A 17664-nucleotide genomic window follows, 5' to 3' on the forward strand; every position below is an offset into this window, starting at 1 on the left:
GACATGGACTCCATCTGGCAGTGTGCCAAGGATCATATGTGGTGTGGGGGATCAAACTGAGGTTGGTCTTATGCCAGGCAAGTTCCTTAGCCCCTGTAGAATTATGTTTCTGGATTTTAATTTTGAAGGTGTAAATAAAGCATGTAAAGTGAATAGCATAATTGGTTGACTTGTTAAATAATTAGCTCTTTAAAGCATCTATTTTCAAAACACGTTTTATTGAATATTTATTTAATATTCTATGATCCTCACAATAGAGTTTAGCAAACTTTTTTTTTTCCTGTGAAGAACCAGAAAATAAATCTTTTAAGCTTATAGGCTACATATTCAGTTCTGCCTTTGTACTGTGACAAATAGCTGTGAATAATACTTAGATGGATGAGGCTGGTTTGCCATAAAACTATCTACAAATACCGTATTTTGGCTTTTTGAAGTAGTTCACTAATCCCTGCCTTAAAGGCAAGCGTTTTGTTCTATTGGGAAGGTAAATGTAAAATTTAAATTAGATGACATTAAAAAATTCCAGATAATTACTTCTGTCAAAGACTGAAAGCAACATCAACAAACAGAAAGTAAGTTTTTCCTTTTTGCATAGTAGATTTCATATTTAGTGATGAGCTTGTGAGGAAATCCCAGCTAGCCTTCTGGATAGAGATGTTTTGAAGTTTGGGGTCTAGGCTGAAAACAAGCCTCTGTGCAAGGCAGCTGTTGCGGGGTGTTTGCTTTGTAGTGGGCACTGTGGAGGTCACCGGCGGTGTTGGAATAATCTTAGTGCTAACCTTTCTTTGGGGCAGCCACAGTCTAGACGGTGCCCATGTTGCTGCCAGATGCAGGCCCATGGTTCACCCTTGTCTGGTATGTGGCCGGGATGCCAAGGAGCCTGTACCACCAAAGGCACTATATATATACATATATATTTATTTTTTTTGCTTTTTGTGTCACTCCCGGCAATGCACAGAGGTTACTCCTGGCTCATGCACTCAGGAATTACTCCTGGCGGTGCTCAGGGGACCATATGGAACGCTGGGAATCGAACCAGGGTCAGCTGCGTGCAAGGCCACGCCCTCCTTGCTGTGCTATCACTCCAGCCCCCTCCAAAGGCACATTTAGAGACCATGCTCATTTCTCTCTCCAGCATGTACAATAGAAGTTCTTGATTTCTGGTTTGTTCTAGAAAGCCTGCTGGAAGAATTTAGAAGTGGTCCAATACTTATTTTAGTCACTCAGTTGCCCCAACCCTCAGTCTTGATTACGGAAGAGGGGATGTGTTTTCCTGTTCTTCGAGTTTTCGTCTTGTCATCTTGATGCATGAAGAAAAAAAAATCAAATCTTATGAAAATTCTCCCACCGTGTAGAGACCAGAGCCATGAAGCGGTGGGGGCAATATTCTGGTGATGTTGAAAGGCCTGGGTGAACTGGTGTCCTCAACCTCTTCCCCTTTTCTAGGGTAGTGGACGGAGTGTTGGGTCCTGGGCTGGAGGCAGTTCATGAAGGGGGAGAGTCTGAACCGAAGACCGAGTGCGTGGATAATGTGGGAAGCCCCTAGCCCATGGTTTGGGGCCTCTGGAGCCCTGGGCCATGTGATTGGATGGGGTGTGGTGTTTCTAGTAGTGGAGAATCAGGGGGGCTGGCAAGGCTTTTATTTACTTGTTTGGTAGGGGAATTAGTACTCGGGGGTGCCCCAGGCTTACTCCTGGCTTTGTGCACAGGGTCAGTCCTGACCGTGCTTGGGGGAGCCTGTATGGTGGAGGGCACTGAACCGGGGTGAATGACACGCAAAGCAAGTGTCATGTGAGGCAGACATTTCAATCCTGATGGCATAGGAGGGTCACAAGGTTGCCTCTCAAAGGAAAAGATGGAGAGGATAAAATACAGGCCCTGAGGCTTTTATCAAGCAGGAAGGAAGGGTTTGGAGGGATAGTACAGCGAGGAGGGCATTTGCCTTGCACGTGGCCAACTCGGGTTTGATCCCTGGCATCCCATATGGTCCCCTGAGCACCACCAGGAGTGATTCTTGAGTGCAGAGCCAGGAGTAACCCCTGAGCATCACTGGGTGTGACCCCCAAATAAAATAAAAAGAAGAAAAGAAGGAAGGAGGATGAGAAAGGAAGCCATGGATGTGACTTCCAGAAAGAGTTGGTGACCGCAGGCCAGACTGGAGAAGGAGCAGGGCTTGCCCTTCTTTCTCCTCTACGTCATCAGGAAAGTGTCCAGATTGGCCAGGGAGGTGGCCTTGCAGGCAGGAGCACATGCTGGGCATGCGGGAGGTCCGAGCTCAGGCTCCTGGACTTCATGGTCTCTGGGGACACTGCTGGGAGCAGCGTCTGAGCTGGAAGAAACGACAAATAAAACAAGTATTCACAGGAACTGCTTTAAGCAGGCGTGTATGGAGGTGGAGAGTAAGTTCTTGGGGGTGAGACTAGGGAAGAAAATGTCTAAACTAGAAATTAAAGCGAACTCCAAGTGCAGTTGGCTGAGTATGTCAGTGGTGTAAACATTATGAGAGGAAGTACAGAAATTTCTAAATGGAAGCTGCCTACATGTTCCTCTGTAAAAATAGACAGGAAAGGCCTTTTTGGTTTTGTGTTGCTTAGGTGTCGGGGCGTACTTTAACATAGAGGGAGAGGGTGCTGGAGAGATAGCACAGCGGGTAGGCTGCTTGCCTTGCTCACAGCAGACCCATGATCCCTGCATCCTGTATGGTCCTCTGAGCACCGCCTGAGTGATTTCTGAGTGCAGAGCCAGGAGACACTCCTGAGCATTGTGGGGTGTGGCCCCCAAGCAAGCAAAAAATAGAGGGAAGGGCCGGAGAGATAGTACAATGGGTTAGGCTCTTACATCACATGCAGAGCTGACTGGGGCTTAGAGGACCTTGAATACACGGAACCAATTATGGTCCCCCGAGCACCGCCAGAAGTAACCCCTGAGCACTGCCAGGAGTGGCTCAAGCCCCAACTACCCCCCCCCTTTTTCTTTTTTTTCATTTTTTAAAATAATTTTATTTATTGAATCACTGTGAGAGCAGTTACAAAGCTTTCGGGTTTAAGTCTTGGTCATACAATGAAACACCCCTACCATCTATACCTCCATCCCACACTCTTCCCCCTATTGGTGGGGCAGATAATTTCCACATTACTCTCTGTTTTCATTACATTCAATATTTTGACACCTGACCCACTATTATTATTTGAGATTTTACCCCAACACTCAGATCTGCTGAAAAGGCAACGGTAGACAATTTGTTTTCTATTGCTGGTTATGAATAACATATGATGTCATATGGTTACAGTAGTAGCTGCGCGATTTTGAAATTTTAACACTTAAATCTGGAGGGATTTCTGCCAAAACCTGCTGGGTTCTGAGATTTGTTCCTGAGTCCCTGGGATTATGGCCGTTTAGCAACTTGATCAGGAGCCAGAGAGGACTTTCGTGGGTGGCAACTCCGGGTCTCATTGGAATGGGGAGTAAAGGGCCGGCTCCACTCCCATCCCATGAGGCCCTGCCTGTCTCGTCACTGCAAGCCCAAACCTGACTGTCCAGTGGCCTTTGGAAGATGACGGCCACAAAGCCGCCAATTCCCCCCCTTTTTTAAAAAAAATATTTTTAAATGAATCATCATGAGATAACAGTTACAGACTCAGAAACTTTCATGATTCTGTTTCAGTCATACAATGGTCAAATACCCATCTCTACATCTTGTCACAATGGCAATACTCCCCAAAGCATTATACAAATTCAATGTGATCCCTATAAGGGTACCCGTGATATTCGTCAAAGAAATTGATCACTTTTGAAATTCATATAGAACAACAAGTGCCCATAAATAGGTACAAAAATCGCCCATGAATAGCTAAAGCTGTTCTTGGGGGAAAAAAGATGGGAGGCATCACTTTCCCCAGCCTCAAACTGCACTGCAAAGCGATAATAATTAAAACAGCATGGTATTGGAACAAAACCAGATCCACAGACCAATAGAATAGAGTTTAATTCCACACCCTCAAATATATGGTCCTCTAACCTTTGATAAGGGAGCAAGAAATATAAAGTGGACCAAGGAAAGCCTCTTTAACAAATGGTGCTGGTAAAACTGGACAGCTACATGCAAAAAAAAAATGGGCTCACATCTTTACCTAACACCATACACAAAAGCCCCAACTCCCCTTAAAGGAGGAAATTCTCTTTTTCCCTTCTGGGGCACTCAAGAGTCAGGTGGTGAGAATAAGGTGGTGCCCCAAAGCTGGAGCCCTGGGTTTTCCTGGCACTGCATGGTCCTTGGAACGCCAGGCGGGGACCAGAGAGATAGTCCAGTGGGTAGTGCACTTTTCTTGCATATGGGCAACTCAGGTGCGATCCCCAGTATTCACTATGGTCTCGGTAGCACCAGGCTGAGAGTCGCTCCCAAAGACCGCTGGCAAGGACCAATGTGTGTAAGCCCCAAACAAAACAACAGCACAGCGAAAACCAAACAAGGTAGGACTCAGTTACTTGCAGGAAATGTCTGTAAGCAGCTTTTTGTTTGTTTGTTTGTCTGTTTTCTTGTGGGATCACACTTGGCAATGCTTTGGGCTTACTCCTGGCTCTGCACTTAGGGGTCACTCCCGGGTGCTGGGGATTGAACCTTGGTCAGTAGTGTGCAAGGAAAACAGCTTAACCCCTCGGTAGTGGTTTAAGAATTTTAGAGATATAGAAGAAACATATCCTGCTGCTGTCAGCATTTCAGGAATGAGAAAGAAAATGCCAAAGGTGCAGATACTTTCTTCAAATATACGACAGACCGTGGAGAGCACTGTGATCTTGATGAGATCGATTCCCTATATGAATTAGCTGGGATGAAATCTGTGTGTAGGTCTGCTGTTAACATTTGGACATTTTCCTGTGAATAAGATCATTCTGCTGGCCTAACTCTTGTCGTCGTCCCACCCCGCCTCCCCTTTTTTTGGGTGACCTGATTACCTTGGAATTAAAATCCCGAGATAGAGAACTATGGCACAGATATATTCGGGACTTATTATGGAATGTTTCTTGAGAATAAGTTACTAGGTTAAATTCTAAATCTCTGCAAAGATGTGATTGCTTCATACACCTCTATCATCTTTCTTTTTCTTTTCTTTTCTTTCTTTCTTTCTTTCTTGCTTGCTTGCTTTTTTTTGGGTCCCACCTGGCGATGCACAGGGGTTACTCCTGGCTCTGCACTCAGGAATTACTCCTGGCTGTGCTCAGGATACCCTATGGGATTCTGGGAATTGAACCCGGTTCTGCTGCGTGCAAGGCAAACGCCGTCCTCACCCTATGCTCTGTACTATCACTCCAGCCCCGGTTTTTCTTTTTTGTAATTTAGTTTTTTTTCTGAGAGGCACAACTAGCAGTGCTCAGATGGGGACAATGGTCTGCTGGGACTCGCACCCGGGGCTCATGCACGCAGAGCATGCCCCAAAGCCCTCCAGCCACTGCCTGGGCCACATGAACCTCATCTCCATCCGTGGGGGATGGGTGTACTGTTTGTCTCCAGGGCTACCCCCAGTGGTGCTCAGGTGCTCAGGGCTTACTCTCATCTTTTCACTCAGGGGTCACTCGGAGGGGAACTCAGGGGACCATACATATATGGTGTGAAGAATTTGGACTGGTGTTGGCTGTGTGCATGGCAAGCACCTATCTGCCACCCTTCCTATCTGGCAACAGGTGGTGGATGGATGAAGAGTTCCCTTGTCACCTGGGGGCGTTTCCCTTCTGCTGCCTTATAGACAAGGGCCGAGAAAGGTGGGGGAAAGTCTGGGGATGGGAAACAGCTGTCCTCAGAGTTTGGGCAAAATTTGTCTGGGGGAGGTTGAGGACGTCGCCTACCTACATAGGATATTTGTGTTTGAGAAAAATGGCTTGGCCTGGTACAGTGGTTTTCTGGGTGATCCAGGCCTGGGGGCCCTTGGAAAAGCTGAGGGGCTGGACCCTTTGTGTTTGCATCTCACTAAGACAGCAGTGCTGTAGCACCTGTGGGCACCAGACTATTGACGTTTTTGGGGGAGAACGAGAGAGAAATTTCGGCGACATAATTAGTGTTGAATAAATTGCCTAGTTTGCTGGTAGCGATCATGACAGACTTTGGAGTGCTCGCTTGTTCCGTAGAGGAATAATACATTGATCTGGATTCAATTTCTCTTCCCACTTTCCCTTTTCCCTCCCTCCCTGGAATCTAACCCGGGGCCTGATACAAGGAATTGAAGCATGTTTCATCACGGGGCTCGTTACCTCTCTAGCCTCAGGAGTGCATTGATTTGGGATATTTTATCTTGCGTTTTTAGTTCAGGCAGCACTAACCTGAGAGTTGGCCAGTGCAGATTATTAAAATTTGAGGAAGTTAGCTCTTGGCTTTCTTAAGATTGATTGTTCTATACAATAAACGATTCTGGGCTTCAGATTCTTGTTTTTCTGCTCATTAGCTCCCGATCAAAGAAAAGGAAGGAGACTTACCGCTTATTAGCAGATTTAGTAAAGAAAGTGATGGAATTTTGTATTTTATTTAAAAAGTTGGTTTGCAATTTGGTCTGCGGGCTTGTTCCACAGTTTGCTGGGTCTTTCTCTTAAGTCAGACAACTCCATGTCTGGATGTACCTGATAGATCAGATTAGTTTTGGAATTTGGGTATGGGTAGATAGTTCAAGAATTCATGCTTATTATGTTGCCGGTCATATTAATCACCAGAGGTGGTACCCTGTTTGCATATGAGGATATGGAATTAATTTTGTTGTTTATTTGATATGTGTTTTTAGAGGAATTTTTCTGGTAGAGTTTCAGAGTAAACTTTATTTGGTTTTTAGGTCACACCTCAGGGTTCTGTATTCAGGAATCACTCCCGGTGGGACTCAGGACACCATGTGCAGAGCTGGGTATTGAACCCAGGTTGGCTGCGTGCAAGGCAACTGCCCTATCCACTGCACTCTCTCTCTGCCCCAGAGTAGAACTTTCCAAACAGAAGCAAAAATTCCCAGATGGTTGGAGAGGAGATAGTACTTATCTCATAGAATCAGAGAGATTCTTACAGAGTTGAAATAAATCCAGCACAGATTCAATACTCAATGCTAATATTATTATTGTTATTGTTATTGTTAGATTATTATTATTATTTGCTTTTTGGGTCACACCCAGAAGTGCTCAGGGGTTGCTCCTGGCTTTGCACTCAGAAATCACTCCTGGCAGTGCTTGGGGGACCATATGGGATGGTGGGAATCGAACCCGGGTCGGCCACATGCAAGGCAAACGCCCTACCCGCTGTGCTACCACTCCAGCCCCAATACTATTATTTCTTGATTGATTTTTGAAAATCAGTCAGAATTGGCCTGAAATCAACCACCATAAAAATAACCAGATAATGCCTATATATTACAATACCAAACAATAAAATAGCCTGGTGTATCCCAAATTCTGTCTTTGAACTGCAAAACCCTTAACTGCAGACTTGACATTTTAAAATTCTTACATTCCAAAGAAAAGTAAAAGTGTTTCAAGTTGTAGACCGAAGTTTGAAAACTACTTGATAAGCTCTGATGAGGCCGATGCAGCCTTTGGATTCGGCTTTCTCTGCAGCCATCCTCGTCAGAATCAAAATTCCGAAGAGCATCTGAGTAGACGTAAAAGTCTCCAGCGGAATTGCAAGGTGATTGAGTGCTGACTCACAGACCTATTTTTTTAAAAATGTATTTATTAATTTTTTTAGAGCACTACAAAGCCGTTCATGATTGGGTTTCAGTCATGCAGTGCTCCAACACCCATCCCTCCCTAGTGTCCATTTCCCAGCACCAGTGTTCCCAGGTTCCCTTTCATCAACCCCCTTGCCTGCCTCTATGTTAGATGCTTTCTTCCTTCCTTCCTTCTCTCTCTCTCTCTCCCTCTCTCTCTCTTGTCCTGTCTCTCGCTCTGTCTGTCTGCCTGCCTGTCTCTCTCTCTCTCCCTCTTCCTCTCTCTCTCTCTCTCTCTCTCTGCTCTCTCTCTCTCTCTCTTTTGCTCTCTCCTTTTGGGCATTGTGGTTTGCAATACTGATACTGAAAGGTTATCCAGAATATCCCTTACCTATTTTTAACCCTCAGCTCTTGTCCATTGTGATCATTCCCAGCTATTATTGTCATATCAGTCTCTTCTCTATTTTACCTACCTTCGCCTCACACACACTTGTGGTTAGTTCCAAACTTTGACCCATCCTCCCAACCCCTGTTTACCCTCACGGGCTTACTTTAAGGCAGATGAAACATTCACGTCAAATGATCCTGAGTTTTCTAAGAGGTTTTCAATTCCCTATGCAGATGATGTACTAAGGCTTAAAACCATCAGTGGGTTCCCTATCCTGCAGGTGTGCAGCCTCAGGCTCTCCTGGATTGGGAGCCGTAGCAATTGGAATTTCTGCTCTCGGAGATTTCTTTCATTCCACTGAGGCAGCCATGAGGTTCCACTGCTGACAATGTTTCGGGGCATAAGGATGAGGATGGAGCCGCAAGTGACATCTGTTTTGGCGGCGGCAGCTTCTCCAAACTGTGCCAGCTCTGTCTGGGATGACTGATGATGTTGCAATGGCAAGAGAAGGGTTTTTCGGAGGAAGATGAGAGCTGGGAAGGAAGTAGGAAGCATCTAGGTGCCGTGTGTGTGAAGGGTCATTGCCAGATGCGACTCCTGCCTCTTTCCTCGTGGCACTAGTGGGCCTGGGGCTCCTTGGCTGCTGGTGTCTTCACACCAGTAGACAGCTGAAATGAGTTTGTATGAGTTCCGTTGGGGATGGAGCTTTCTAGAACTCTAGGAGGGCTGAGACTGGCACATACAGAAAGGCCAGCGTTTTGGTGATGTCTGCCCTAGCTGATTTTCTTTTTCTTTTTTGGTTTTGTTTTATGAGGCTACACCCAGAGTGTCCTGCCCACCTGCACTGCAGAGCCTGGCAAGCTCCCTGTGGTGTATTCATATGCCAAATACGGTAACAACAAGTCTCACAATGGAGACATCGTTACTGATGCCTGCTTGAGCAAATCAGGAGGAAGGTACTACAGGACAGTGCTACAGTGCTACTGTTTCCAAAAGAATCTAGGAAATCAGAGCAATAGCACAACTAAGGCATTTGCCTTGCATGTGGCCGACCCAGATTCGATTCCTCCGTCCCTCTCAGAGTACCCAGCAAGCTACCGAGAGTATTCTGCCCCCACGGCAGAGCTTGGCAAGCTCCCTGTGGCAGATTTGATATGCCAAAAACTGTAACAACAAGTCTCAGAATGGAGATGTTACTGGTGCCCACTCGAGCAAATCTATGAACAATGGGAGGACAGTGCCACAGTGCTACACCTGGAGATACTCAGGAGTTATTCCTGGCTCTGCTCTCAGGCATCACTCCTGGCGGAGCTCGAAGACCATCTGGGGTGCCGGGGATCGAACTTGAGTCAGGCGTGTGCCAGCCCAGCACTCTATGCACTGTACTATCGCTCCAGCCTCCCTGTCTGCTCTAGTTGAAGTCACCCAAATTCAGTGATAGGACTGCAGGCTCCGTGTTTCATTATCACTGAAGGTTTTCAGGATACTGAAGCCAAACATTGCTAATTTATTACCCTTAAACCTGAATTTCTCCATTTCGAACAGATATTTTACCACTAATTTAGGAATAGCTAGCCGGGGGGACTTCAACTTTTACTCTGTAGAGACTGGGAAATTAATTCTTGCCGTGGTGTGGGTGGGGGCAGCCAGACTTTGTGTTTGCAAATTCAGCAGTCATTCAGCCTTTCCAAGAGTCGGTGCTGTGCCCTGGATTCTTCCTCTCTGGGTTACCCTCCCTACTACAAACGCAGCCATTTTAATTCAGAAACCTTAAGAAGGACTACAGCGAGTAGGGCATTTGCCTTGCATGCGGCCGACCCGAGTTTGATCCTTGGCATCCCGTATGGTCTCCCAAGCACTACCAGGACTAATTCCTGAGTGCAGAGTCAGGAGGAACCCCCGAGCATCGCCCAGTATGACCCAAAAAGCAAAATAAATAAATAAATAAATAAATAAAAATAAGGACTTCTGTTTCTGATGGGGAATGAATGTTGGTGCTACCCCCGAAGGCGTATGCTGGGGTCCTTATCCTGACTGTGACCCTCTTTGGAGGGGAGCCTTTGAGAAGTAATACAGTCCCGAGAATGGAACCTTCACTCCAGATGGGATTGGAAGAACAGACCAGAGAGCTTGTTTCCCTCTGCTGCACTCCAGGACCCGAATCGGTTGACCCTTGACTTGGATTTCCCAGTCTCCAGAAGTCAGAGAATTAAACATGGGTTGAAGCTGCCCCGTCTGTGCTATTTATTAGTTAATACGGCTGGAGCAGATTAAAACCAAGTGGCCAGGCGGGCATGAAAGGGAGCTGGCCTTCAGCTTTTTATCAGATGGGTAGAATTACCTTTTGTCTCTTATGTTTTTCATAGCTTTTTTTTTTTAAATCCTTTCGCTGCTAAAGACTTAAGTTGGATGGGAAATAATAGATCACTTCTCTCTAGACAAGACAGTGGAGTAATGGATTGAGTAGAATATCAGCGTTTTTTAAATATTAGACACCCTGAAACATGAGTAATAGTGCTGGGAATCCTTGAGGCGGCAAGTGAAGAGAGAAAGGCAATAATTCAGCATCCGCGCCGTGATCAGGGCAATGAAGCCACCGCAGTGAGTGCTGGAGGCAGTAACCACGGAGCCCTGGGTGCCCTGTGCTCTCACCTTAGATGCGGGGTCAACCTGCGAGGTATGCCAGAGCAGCAGAATGCTTGAAGGGAAGGAAGCAGTAGGAAGTGGGCAGAGAAAACGTTGCCCTGTGAGACTAGTTGGAGGTGTTGCATTATCACATAGATCCACTGAGATCTCCAAGCCTGCTCGGATCGGGACTGGCCTTCTTCACTCAGATCCCCCATCTTCCAGTAGGTAGGTATCATACCCACCAGCTGCCGCCGGCACCAGGTTGGTCCCATCAACATCTAAGACCCAGAGACTATAAAACCCAGCTCCCGGAAGCACGCGGCCGCATTTGTGGCTGCGTAACATCTTACTATCTCTTTCTTACTTTGGAAACCTGGCAGGCTACCAAAAGTATCCTGCCCACACAGCAGAGTCTGGCAAACTTCCCGTGTCGTACTCAATATGCCAAATACCAGTAGCAATGATGGGTCTCATTCTCCCAACCCTGGAAGAGCATTGAATATGGCTCTTTTAAAATCTCAGGGCTAGGAAGAAGGAGATGCTACTGGTGCCTGCTTGAGGCAATCAACAAACAATAGGATGATCCTGATCCTGATCCATTTGTTACGTAGATGATGGGTGCATGTGTGTAATTGCCCAGTTTTATCCCCCTCAGGTCACACCTGGGTGCTTGTGGCTTACTCCTGCTCTGTGCTCAGGGATCATTTCTGAGAGGGCTTGGGGGATCCTACAGAGTTTAAGGGATTCAATCCAGGTCAACTGTGTGCAAGGCATGTGCCCTCCCTACTTGCTATACTGTCATTCTAGCCTTAGCTTTTTTTCTTTTCCTTTCTTTCTTTTTTTTTTTTTGGTTATACCCCTGGCTCTGCACTCAGGAATTACTCCTGGCAGTGCTCAGGGGACCATATGGTATGCCAGGGATTGAACCCAGTTCAACTGTGTGCAAGGCAAATGCCCCACCTGCTGTGCTATCGATCCAGCCCTCTTTTTTCTTTTCTTTTCTCTTCTTTTCTCTCTTTCCCCCCCCCCCCTTTTCCCCCCATTTGGTCTTAAATTATTAGAAAAAGAGAACTGGAGAGATAGTGCAGGGGTTACTGCTCTTCTTTTGCATTGGTAACTTCTGGTTGGTTCCCTGGTGCTGGATAAGGTCCCCCACTGGGAACAGAGCTGGAAGTCTTCCAGTCCTGCTGGGTGTGGCCTCAGGTGCTTAGGGAGAGGCGCAATAGGTTCTTGAAGAGCATCATTTCACCCAGTGTTTTCTCATGATAAAGTGGAAAAGCAACAAATCCTGGCTAACCTGAAGGAAAGGATGTTTTATGATATGCCACTTTTTTTTTGCATACAGTTACAGCTTCTAGAAACCAGGAGATGACAGGAGTACTGCACTGAGTACTGAGGTGGGAAATAGAACCATTCCCCATGGCTCTTGTCTTGTCCCCGCAGCAACGGTCACGAAGGTTATGATGGTGACAGTGCCCACACGGAGCACTACACTCGTCACCTTGGTACACATTGTCTTTGGAGCCACATTAGGAAATAAGAGGCCCCCTGGGGCACAGGGAGAGGAAATGATCCGCCCAGTGTCACCTGACAGATGAGCAGCAAAATCACAAAGTTGCTGCTCACCGCAGTCTGGCCAGGTTGTGAATTTGTAAAATTAAATTGGGGGGTGGCAGGAAGGGCCCGAGAGACAGTGCAGGGGTTCAGGGCCTGACCTTGCATGCTGCTGTCTCTCCCCTCCCCTGTATTCTATAAGGCCTTCCGAGCACTGCCAGGGTGACCCCCGAACCCACTCTACCCCACAGGGAGAAAAAGTGAGAGCATTTCTAGATAGGGAAAACAATCTCTGCACTCTGCTTATTCCACACCTGGGAGCGCCAGAGCTGTAACACCCTTGAGCTGTAGCGCTTAGACCTGTGCACTAACCATGCCAGAACCAAGGGAACTGCAGCTTCTAAGAAGGGCTCCAAAAAGCTGGAACGAAGGCGCAGAAGAAGGAGGGGAAGAGGCGCAAGCGAGCTGAACTCGATGTACGTGTACAAGGTGCTGAAGCAGGTGCACCCCGACACGGGCATCTCGTCCAAGGCCATGGGCATCATGAACTCGTTCGTCAACGACATCTTCGAGCGCATCGCCGGCGAGGCGTCCCGCCTGGCGCACTACAACAAGCGCTCGACCATCACGTCGCGGGAGATCCAGACGGCCGTGCGCCTGCTGCTGCCCGGGGAGCTGGCCAAGCACGCCGTGTCCGAGGGCACCAAGGCCGTCACCAAGTACACCAGCGCCAAGTGAGCGAGCTCCTATTTGGCTGCAATAACCCCAAAGGCTCTTTTCAGAGCCTCATCGTTATCATCACCATCATCATCACCATCATCGTCATCACCATCATCATCATCATCATCATCATCGTCGTCGTCGTCGTCATCATCATCATCACCGTCATCACCATCATCATCATCTCCGCAGTCTGTTTTCAGATGTTTTTGTCTAGACCAAGATCCTGACTGCCACCGAGGAAAGGGTGGCCTTTTCTTTCACAGAGACATTCCCACGAGCTGTTGGGCAGATTCATGTCTCGGCATAAGCAGCTTTCCTACTAGAATAGCAATGAAGCGTTTCCGTACAGGGAAGTTAGAGTGTGTATCTAATTTTACTCACAGAAAATCGTTAGCCATCAAGAGTTGCTTTGGGTGGGGGGTGGGGGGGTGGAAGATAGCATTTGTGACAAAATCAATAATTCCCAGTAAAGGAGCACTGCCTATGTGATTGTTCACAGATTTATTTCCTTCGGCCTTAACAGAGGGAAATCATTTGGAGGAAACGCATCAGAGATGGATGAGTTTCACCATAACATATATTCTGATTCCTAGTAGCTCTTGGGATGTGTGGTAGAATGTGTCTCGTCACGTCTTCCAAGGCATCTCACCCCTTAACAAGTAGATCCTCCCTTCAGTTTCTCCCCCCGTTTCCTCTTTTGATTCTTTGCTCTCGGTGTACCAGCATATCACAAGAAGTGAAAATTAAAACCCCAGTGGGGCGCCGAGTTTGACAGGGGTTTGAATTGCATACATCGTTGTGTATGTGCGGACACACTTCCGGGAACCTTGCTGTGCCTGATGTTCTGCTTTGAGAATGTGCGTTTTGGGGGCCTGGGTGGGCGGTACAGGATGTAGAAACGGGAACCACCATGGGTTCAGGAGACCACACTGATGGCATTCTTGAATTCCTATACCTTGGGGGCTGAAGCGATAGTACAGCATGGAGGGCGTTTGCCTTGCATCTGGATGACCCAGGTTCGATCCCCGGCATTCCATATGGTCCCCTGAGCACCACCAGGAGTAACCTCTGAGCATTGCCAGATGTGACCCTAAAAAAAAATTTCTGTACCTCAAGAACAAAGGCATCACCTGTGGTGAATGTTTACTGCCGCTGTGCATGTAGAAACTTCTTTCTTCCGGTTCAGTTACTGCTTAGCAATGGTTTAGGCTTTTAAAAATTAAGAAAAGTAAGTAAATAAAAGTTCAGGTTAAACTATTTTCAGTTTACTGCACTCATGGCCGTTCCTTGATCACTATCTCTCTGAATCAGACTGAAAGGCAGAAAGCTAACTTCTGGCAGAAAATGAAATAATTTATCACTTAAAATGCGCTTTTCTTTTTTTTAAAGCTACCTGCTCGTAAATGATGCGCTGAGCAGCTTATTAGCAGTCGTCCCTAGATTCTTTACTCCTGAAAGCAGTGGTTTGCCAGGGCGTTGCAGGTCGCTCTTCATTAGCGATACGCTAAAGTGGCTGTTTCTAAAAGATGATGTTTCCTAGAGGAGGGAGGAAATGAGAAAACCGCGTTGATGTTGGGCAGAGCGTGGGGAGAGCTGGTTTCTGACTGAGCGAGGAAACTTGTTTGTGCTCTTGTGTTAACTTGGCTCCTGGTTGATTACCTTGAACCCGGGGCCCTGGTGACTTCCTATGTCACCATTTACTAGTAGGATTCCCTGTCCCTGCCTCCTCCTCCCTCCCTCCCTCCCTCCCTTTCTCCTGCCATTCCACACTCCCTTCCTTCCTTTCCTCCCTCCTCCCTTCCTTTCCCCTCCCTCCCACACTCCCTTCCCTTCCCTTCCCTTCCCTTCCCTTCCCTTCCCTTCCCTTCCCTTCCCTTCCCTTCCCTTCCCCTTCCCCTTCCTCTTCCCCTTCCCCTTCCCCTCCCCTCTCTTCCCCTCCCCTCCCCTCCCTCCCACCCACTCTCCCTTCCCTTTTCTTTTCCTTTCTTCCCTCCCTCCCTCCCTCCCTCCCTCCCTCCTTTCCACTCTCCCTTCCTTCCTTCCCTCCCTCCTCCCTTCCTTTCCCCTCCCTCCTCCCTTCCTTTCCCCTCCCTCCCACACTCCCTTCCCTTCCCTTCCCTTCCCTTCCCTTCCCTTCCCTTCCCTTCCCTTCCCTTCCCTTCCCTTCCCTTCCCTTCCCTTCCCTTCCCTTCCCCTCCCCTCCCCTCCCCTCCCCTCCCTTCCCCTCCCCTCCCCTCCCTTCCCTTCCCTTCCTCTTCCTGACTCTGCTCAGGAGTGACCCCTGGTCATGTTTGGGGGCCTTCTGTGGTGCTGGGACAGTAACCAGGTCGGCAGGATGCAGAGTTGGGTGCCGTATCCCCTGTATTATCTTTCCAGCCCAGTGGTTAGATCTTGACCACAGGGGGCATCTCGCAAGCAGGCCTTTCCTTCTTCCCTTCAGTTGATATTCATTCCGTTTCAGGCATGTGAGACTCCTGGAAAAGTGGAGTCTGTTTGTTTGGACAGCGACTGCCCCAGGCCTGGCTTCCTTTCATTCCGGGGACAAATGGAAATCATTTGATGTTGATGTTGACTGTCTCTCTCTCTCTCCATAAAAGCCATCACATTATAAATAACTTAATGGCATGATGATAGCATTGTTTTCCAAAGGCAGGTCATAGAATTGGGGGCTGAAAGAAAGCTGTCCTGGATGACTGGCCATCTGTGCCTTTATTTCCTTAAATGCCCTGAGCAAAACCTTGGGGGGGGGGAGTGCTGGAACGGGAATGAGTCAGTAACATCTTGGAGTCTTTGAAGTGGTTTCACCAGATCTTGGTGACTTATTTTCAGGGGAGGTTAAGGGAGATTCTTTTCTTTTCTTTTCTTTTCTTTTCTTTCTTTCTTTCTTTCTTTCTTTCTTTCTTTCTTTCTTTCTTTCTTTCTTATTAGTGAATCACTGTGAGGTACAGTTACAGGCTTACAAACTTTTGTGCTTGCATTTCAGTCATGCAGTGATCGAGTACCCATCCCTCCACCAGTGCCCATTCTCCACCATCAATGGTCCCAGCATCCCTACCACCCCCCCACCCCCACCCTGTCCCCTCCACCCTACCCCGCCTCTGTGGCAGGGCATTAAGGGAAGTTCTTTCTTAGTCTAACCACGTGACAGCGCAAGTTCTGGGGTTCCTCAAAGATGGAGACGAAATGATCTCAGGCTGAGGAACCCGCGGGTCCAGAAAGCGTCCTGGAGTGTGGCGACGGCTGGGTAGTGGAGGTAGTGGAGGTATATATATATATATATATATATATATATATATTATATTTTTTTGGGTCATACCTGGCGATGCATAGGGGTTACTCCTGGCTCTGCACTCAGGAATCACCCCTGGCAGTGCTCAGGGGACCATATGGGATGCTGGGGATTGAACCCGGGTTGGCCGCGTGCAAGAAAAACGCCCTACCCGCTGTGCTATTGCTCCAGCCCCCATTTTTTTTTTTTTAATCTTACCACTGTGCGCCAAGACACCAGAGCAGGAATCGGGATGGTTTGAGTGAACAGCAGCCCATGGGCTTTGAGGGGTATGCAGTCAGCAGAAATTGGGGTGGTCTTGGGAAACTCGGGCAGGGCTAGATCATGGGGCTGAAGACCAGAGGTGAGTGACATAAGTGACAGCTGCCAAGGAAAAAGGATTTTAGGGGGGCAAGGGAGCTTGGGCCACACCTGGTGGTACTCAGGGCGGATTCCTGGGATAGTGCTTGAGGGTAGGGGGTCATATATGTGCTGGAGATGAACTGGGCTGGGCCAATATGCAAGGCAAGTGCCTTAAACCCCCTCCTCCAATGCCAACTCTCCAACACTCTGCCAAGAAAAGCAGGCGTGTGTGTGTGTGTGTTTGTGTGTGTTTTCTATACCAAGGATCAAAACTATATTTGAGGCCCTGCACATGGAGATATGTTATCTATTGCTGAACTACATCCTTATCCCCCAGAGATGTTCTTATTTGGAGGTTGTGTTGTTTGGGGGCTACACCTGGCAGTGGTCAGGGGCTCAGGGTCAGTCACGGCAGTGCTCTGGCATCTACGGGGTGGGGGGGGTGGAGGGTGGTCAGCCACCAGCCAGACAAGTGCCTCCGCCTCTGTACTCTCTCTGTCTGCCCCAAAGGGTAGTTTTTCTTTGTCTTTTTGGTGTTGGTTATGAGGAGGCCCTGGTCAGCACAGTGCCTGTGGAGTGAAGATCACTATCACGATCATCCTGTTGTTCATTGATTACCTTGAGCAGGCACCAGTAAGGTCTCCTTCGTCCTAGCCTTGAGATTTTAGAAAGTGCCACATTCGAGGCTCTTTCAGGGTCAGGAGAATGAGACCCATCATTGTTACTGGTTTTTGGCATATTGTGTATGCCACAGGGAATTTACCAGACTCTGCTGTGCGGGCAGGATGCCTTCGGTAGCCTGCCGGGTTCTCCAGAGTAAGAACTAGATAATAAGATATCATGCAGCCGCTAATGCGGCCGCGTGCTTCCGGGAGCTGGGTTTTATAGTCTCTGGGTCTTGGCCATTGGTGGGATTACCTGGCGCTGGGGAAGTTGGTGGGTGTGATGGCTAACTACTGGAAGATGGGGGATCTGGGTGGAGGAGGCCCAGTCCCGAGCTGAGCTGACTTGGAGATCTCAGCCCCGGGACCCGCATGCCTGGGTTCTCTGCCGGTTGGTTCTTTCATGTG

At 47.9% G+C, this 17664-nt stretch overlaps 1 protein-coding gene and 1 pseudogene across 10 annotated transcripts in view; both read left to right on the forward strand.

Moving 5' to 3' along the window:
• CARMIL1 (capping protein regulator and myosin 1 linker 1) overlaps positions 1-17664 on the forward strand; it is a 362886-nt gene that overhangs the window by 92278 nt on the left and 252944 nt on the right. The gene's annotated exons all lie outside the window — the stretch shown is intronic.
• On the forward strand, positions 10646-13016 carry LOC130040436 (late histone H2B.L4-like; annotated as a pseudogene).

This window comes from Sorex fumeus, unplaced genomic scaffold (genome assembly GCF_029834395.1).
Source record: "Sorex fumeus unplaced genomic scaffold, SorFum_2.1 ptg000094l, whole genome shotgun sequence".
Lineage (NCBI taxonomy): Eukaryota > Metazoa > Chordata > Mammalia > Eulipotyphla > Soricidae > Sorex > Sorex fumeus.